Source organism: Mus caroli, unplaced genomic scaffold (assembly GCF_978045245.1).
Source record: "Mus caroli unplaced genomic scaffold, Mus_caroli_1 scaffold_4, whole genome shotgun sequence".
Classification (NCBI taxonomy): domain Eukaryota; kingdom Metazoa; phylum Chordata; class Mammalia; order Rodentia; family Muridae; genus Mus; species Mus caroli.
The window spans coordinates 21647484-21653483 of record NW_028227259.1 but is presented as its reverse complement, the minus strand read 5'-3'; the positions used below and the strand labels follow the sequence as shown (position 1 = coordinate 21653483).

The 6000-nt window shown below is 44.9% G+C and overlaps 1 pseudogene; it reads right to left on the bottom strand.

The window, feature by feature from the left end:
• Positions 1 to 1761: 1761 nt before the first annotated feature.
• Positions 1762 to 3479, bottom strand: LOC147004994 (D-3-phosphoglycerate dehydrogenase pseudogene; annotated as a pseudogene).
• Positions 3480 to 6000: the final 2521 nt, after the last annotated feature.

Here is a 6000-nt window from a genome sequence, read left to right as displayed (position 1 = left end):
TGTTCTTTATAATGTAATCAAATAGGCAATTAGTTAGAAAACAGTATATGTTACAAAAGATTCCATACTCTGTTGTTACTAGATCGATTTAAAAAAAAACCAAAACCCAGAACCTTACTTTTTTCTCCTATAGAATCTAATTCTAGCATGGGCATTTTCCATCATTTCTATGATTATCCAATATTTGGGCACAAAGATCCTCTTCCATATTCTTTCATCCTAGGAGCCTTCTCATCTATAACTATTAAAGTAGACATTCATTGGCCAGTTGACCTGATGAAGTCCCTTGCAGACTCCAAGGGATCAGCAGCCTCACAGTGGGCATGCACACAAGGTGCTGGTCATGTTCACTGCAGTGCAGCTGAGAGCATCGCATAGTGTACTGTTTTCACAGAGGCTCTGCTCTTTAGCTGTCCTCCAGTTCCAAATAAGACTGTCTTTATGGGGAGCACTGAATTCACTAACCTGTTCACATGAACAAAGATGTTTCGACCATCTCAGTAATAGCATCAATTTTAGATTAATGACCAAACTGTTGCGCTCCTCAGAAGTTTCTTATATAAATTGCATACAAAGTTTAAGCCAACTACTTGATTATTAGTGATTAATAACATTTACTCTAACTTTATGTTAATCTCTGTTATGTGAATCTTTACATTTCTGTTGAAGTAGAAGTAAATTTAAACCTTCACAAAATTGATGTCTTGTCCAAAGCAGTTGAGTACACTATCTTTATCCATAGTCATTTAAAAACCCACTTGCTCAGAGATGCCTTGCACCAATTTCTATTCTCACTCCCAGCCGTCTCCTGCCCCGCTCTTCCCACATCTGATCCCCATGCCAGTTTACCTCCTCCCCTCCTCCCCTACCTAGCTCTCTCTATTTATCCTCCTCCAATGACTATTTTGTTTTCTCCTTTGAATGACATTCACACATCCTCTTTGGGTCCTCCTTATTTCTTAGTTTCCTTTTGTCTGTAGACTGTAGCACAGTTATCTTGCAGTTTATACCTAATGTCCACTTATAAGTGAGTACATACCATATGTGTCTTTCTAGGTCTGGGTTACCTTGCTCAGAATGATAATTTCTAGGTCTATCCATTTACTTGAAATTTTTATGATGCCCTTGTTTTTCATAGCTGAATGGTATCCTATTGTGTAGATGAAGTACATTTTCTTTATCCATTCTTAAATTGAGGGACATCTAGATTGTTTCCAGTTTCTGGGTATCTACTGCTATGAACATCAATAAGCAAGTATCTTTGTGGTATGGTGGAGCGTCTTTTGACTATATGCCCATGAGTGGTATAGCTGAGTCTTGGGGTAGAACTGTTTTCAGTTTTTTGAGACACCACAAAATTAATTTCTAAAGTAGTTGTACAAGTTTGCACCTCCAGCAGCTCCAGACCCTCGCCAGCATGTGCTGTTGATTGAGATGTTGATCTTAGCCATTGTGATAGGTGTAAGATGGAATCTCAGAGTCACCTTGATTTGTATTTCCCTGATGACTAAATACACTAAACATTTCTTTAACTGTTTCTCATCCATTTGAGATTCCTCTGTTGAGATTTCTCTGTTTAGCTCTGCATCCCATTTTTCAATTGGGTTTTTAGTTTGTTGGTGTCTAATTTCTTTTCTTTTCCTTCTTTTTTTTTTTTTTTTTTTTGGAGTTAAGAATTCTTTACTAGGTTTTAGTTCAGGCAGATGCCCAGGTTCTGCGATCCCCTCTCCCTATAGGTCACAGTGAGCGGGTTTCTTCAGAAGAGCCTGTGGGGCTGAGAGTGCTGAGCCCCAGGGTCAGAAGCAGAACTGGAAAGCCTCCAATACATGCTGCTTCCATGTTTCCAGGCTGGGCAGCAGGGAGGACAGGCCCATGACGTCCAGGGCTCTCCGTCAGACACCATGGAGGTTTTGTAGGACAGCAGCTGTACACCCGCCTCTGTCAGGAGGCCGATCATAGTGGGCAGCATCGCAGGGTTGGAGGGCTGAGCCCAGAATATGAGCAGGGGTTGGCCCCTGCGTAGTGGCACCTCTGGTCTGAAGACAGCTCCGTTGAGCATCTGCAGCATTGGTGTGGTGCCCTGGACCAAGCCCACAGCTTGGTAGGGGGCACCTGCCAGGGCCACAGTCAGGAGGCATTCCCCGCTGCCCTGCTCCCCTGGAACCCCAGGGCTGTGGGAGGTGGTGACATTGAGGCCAGCCTCTTTCACCAGTAGCTTAGCGTTCACCAAGTTCACGTCTGCCTGCTTAGATGCTTCTCTCAGAAGGCCGACAATGACTGCAGGGCTCAGGCAGGTCCCAGCATTCTTCAGAGATGTTCCTTGTGTAACCACCTGGATGGTCCCTTTAGGGGAGCCAGCCCAGGCGTGCATCAGCGTGCCCAGTGCTTCTGCCAGACCAATCCAAGGCTTGGTGTGTGGAGAGAAGGCACTGGTGAGGGCCTGGGCATTCACGACGCCTGTTAGAGATTTCCCCTTCACCATGTCCACAAACTGGACTGTGATTTCCTCCCCACAGCGGCTCTGGGCTTCCTTGGTGCTGGCACCCAGGTGGCGACAGCTGATGACATTCTCGTGGTCCACTAAGGCCCGGTCCCGTGGTGGCTCTTCTGTAAACACATCCAGTGCAGCCCCAGCACACTGACCAGACTGAGGGCACGCAGCAGGGCACCTTCATCCACAATGCCTCCTCGAGCACAGTTCACCACTCGCACGCCTTTCTTGCACTGAGCAAAGGTGCTGTCATTCAGCAAGCCTGTGGTGGAGGGCAGGAGTGGGGTATGGACAGTTATGAAGTCACAGAGAGGCCAGATCTCCTCCAGCGGCAGTTGCTGAACACCAAAGGAGGCCGCGACTTCAGGAGAGATGATGGGGTCATAGCCTACAGTCTTCATTCCAAAGGACTGCATTCGGGTGGCCACTTCTCTTCCTATTCTGCCAAGGCCAAGAATTCCCAGTGTCTTCCCGTTCAGTTCTGTCCCCATGAACTTCTTCCGGTCCCATTTGCCATCTTTCATCGAAGCCATTGCCTGGGGAATCTGCCTGGCCAGGCACATGATCATCCCACAGGTGAGCTCTGCAGCACTGAGGCTATTCCCATTGGGGTTGTTCATGACTAGGATGCCCTTCCTTGTGGCAGCCTCCAGATCCACATTGTCCACGCCTGTGCCAGCCCTGCCCACCACCTGGAGCTTCTCTGCTGCATTGATGACATCAGCAGTGACCTTAGTAGCTGAACGGACAATGAGGCCTTCACAGTCCTGGAGTTCAGCTATCAGCTCCTCCTTGCTCAAGTTCTGCTTCTCCACCACCTGCAGCCCTCCATCTTGCAGGATCTTCCGGCAGCAGGGGTCCAGGCTGTCACTGATGAGTACTTTTCGCAGATTTGCGAAGGCCATTGCTAGAGTCAGGCCTTAGAATCAGTTGCTCTGGGTGGGCAGAAGCACTTAGTTCAGGAAACTGCAGGCAGGGCTGGCTCCGGTGACTGGGCCGGTGTCTAATTTCTTGAGTTCTTTATATAATTTAGATATTGTCTGTTGTCAGATGTAGTGTTGCTGAAGATATTTTCTCAAACTATAGGCTGTTGTTCTGTCCTATTGATGGTGTCCTTAACCTTTCAAAAGTTTCTCAGTTTCATGAGGCCCAACATTTTAACTTTTGATCTTAGTGTCTGAGTGTTCTGTTCAGAAATTTGTCTCATGTGCAAATATGTTCAAAGCAGTCCCTCAATTTCTCTTCTATTACATTCAGTGTATCTCATTTTCTGATCATTTTTACCGTACTGTTGTGTAGAATGATAGGTGTGGGCTTATTTGCATTCTTCTATGTGTAGATATTCACCAGCAGCATTTGTTGAAGTTACTTTCATTTTTGTATTGTATGGTTTAGGTTTCTTTGTCAAATACCAAGTGTCCATATGTGTGTGAGTTTATTTCTGGGTCTTCAATTATATTCCATTGATCAACCTGTCTTTCCTATGCCAATAACATGTGGCTTTTAATACTATTGCTCTGTAGTATAGCTTGAAATCATAGATGGACCTCCAAAAGTACTTTTCTTGTTCAGGATTGCATTAGCTATTCTGCATTTCTATTTTTTCCATATTTAGTAGAGAATTGCTCTTTCAAGATCTGTAAAGAATTGTGGTGGGATTTTAATAAGAATTGTGTTGAACCTATAAATTTCTTTTGGTAAAATGGCCATTTTTTTCTATGTTAATCCTACTGGTTCATGAGCATGGGAGATCTTTCCACCCACAAAACCTTCAAATTCAAGTTTTTCCTGCATACAAGATAAACAGAGATAAAAATTAAGCAAAGACTGAGGGACTGGCCAACCAAATACTGTCCCAACTTGAGATCCATCCCCAGGAAGAGAGGAAACATTCTGACACTATTAGTGATACTCTGCTATGCTAGCAAAGAAGCAGCTATCATAGCTATCTCTCCTGAGAGACTTCATCTGGCAGTTGATGGAAACAGATGCAGAGAACAGCTGAACATTGATCGGGTAGTTTGTGAAAACTTGAGGAAGCATCAAGGAAATAAAGTCAAGGACACCACAAGAATATCTAAAGAGTCAACTAACCTAGGTTCATGGGAGTTCACAAAGACTGAACCACCAGTCAAAGAGCATTCATGGGCTGGACCTAGAACTCTACACATTTGCCACATATATGTGGCTTTGTCTTCATGTGGTTGCCCTAACAATTAGAGCAGGGGTTGTCTTTTTTCTGTTACCTGCCATTGAATCCCTGTCTTAGTTAGGGTTTTACTGCTATGAACAGATACCATGACCAAGGCAAGTCTTATAAAAAACAATATTTAATTGGGGCTGGCTTACAGGTTCAGAGGTTCAGTCCATTATCATCAAGCATGGAAGCATGACAGTATCCAGGCAGGCATGGCACAGGCAGAGCTGAGAGTTCTATGTCTTCATTCAAAGGCTGCTAGTAGGAGACTGACCTAGGGTAAGAGTATTAAGCCCACACCCACAGTGACACACCTACTCCAACCAGATCACACCTATTCCAACAAGGCCACAACTCCAAATGGTGCCACTCCCTGGTCCAAGAATATATAAACCATCACATTCTACTCCCTGGCCCCCATAGACTTATCCAAACACATGAGTCTATGGGGGGGGGGCGTATACTTAAACATAGTGTAATGCAAAATGCATTTAGTCCAACTTTCAAAGTCCTCATAGTCTATAGCAGTCTCAACAATGTTAAAAGTCCAAAGTCCAAGGTCTCTTCTGAGATCCATCCAATCACTTAACTGTAATCCCCAAAGAAAGACAGGAAACCAGCTGGGCAAAGTCCATATTCTGTATCTCCATGGCTGATGTCAAAGTGGTCTTCAGATCTCCACTCCTGTACTGGCTAGCTTTGTGTCAACTTGACACAGCTGGAATTATCACAGAGAAAGGAGCTTCAGTTGAGGAAATGCCTCCATGAGATTCAACTAACTAAGGCATTTTCTCAATTAGTAATCAAGGGGGAAAGGCCCCTTGTGGGTGGGACCATCTCTGGGCTGGTAATCTTGGTTCTATAAGAGAGCAGGCTGAGCAAGCCAGGGGAAGCAAGCCAGTAAAGAACATCCCTCCATGGCCTCTGCATCAGCTCCTGATTTCTGATCTGAGTTCCAGTCCTGCATCCTTTGGTGATGAACAGCAGTATGGAAATGTAAGCTGAATAAACCCTTTCCTCCCCAGCTTGCTTCTTGGTCATGATGTTTGTACAGGAAAAGAAACCCTGACTAAGACAACTCCTTTCTCATCTTTGTTGACTGCAACAAACTGCTTTCTCCTGGGCTGGTTTCACTCCCAGTTAACAGCTTTCCTCAGCATGTATCCCATGGCTCTGGCATCTTTAATATCTTTGAGTCTCCAAGGCAATTTCAATGTTACCGCTTCTTGTTTCAGTGTCTGGGACTCCACTTGATCTTTTGGGCTCCTCCTAAGGGCTGGCATCAGTTCTCCATCTCTACCCTCTATAGCAC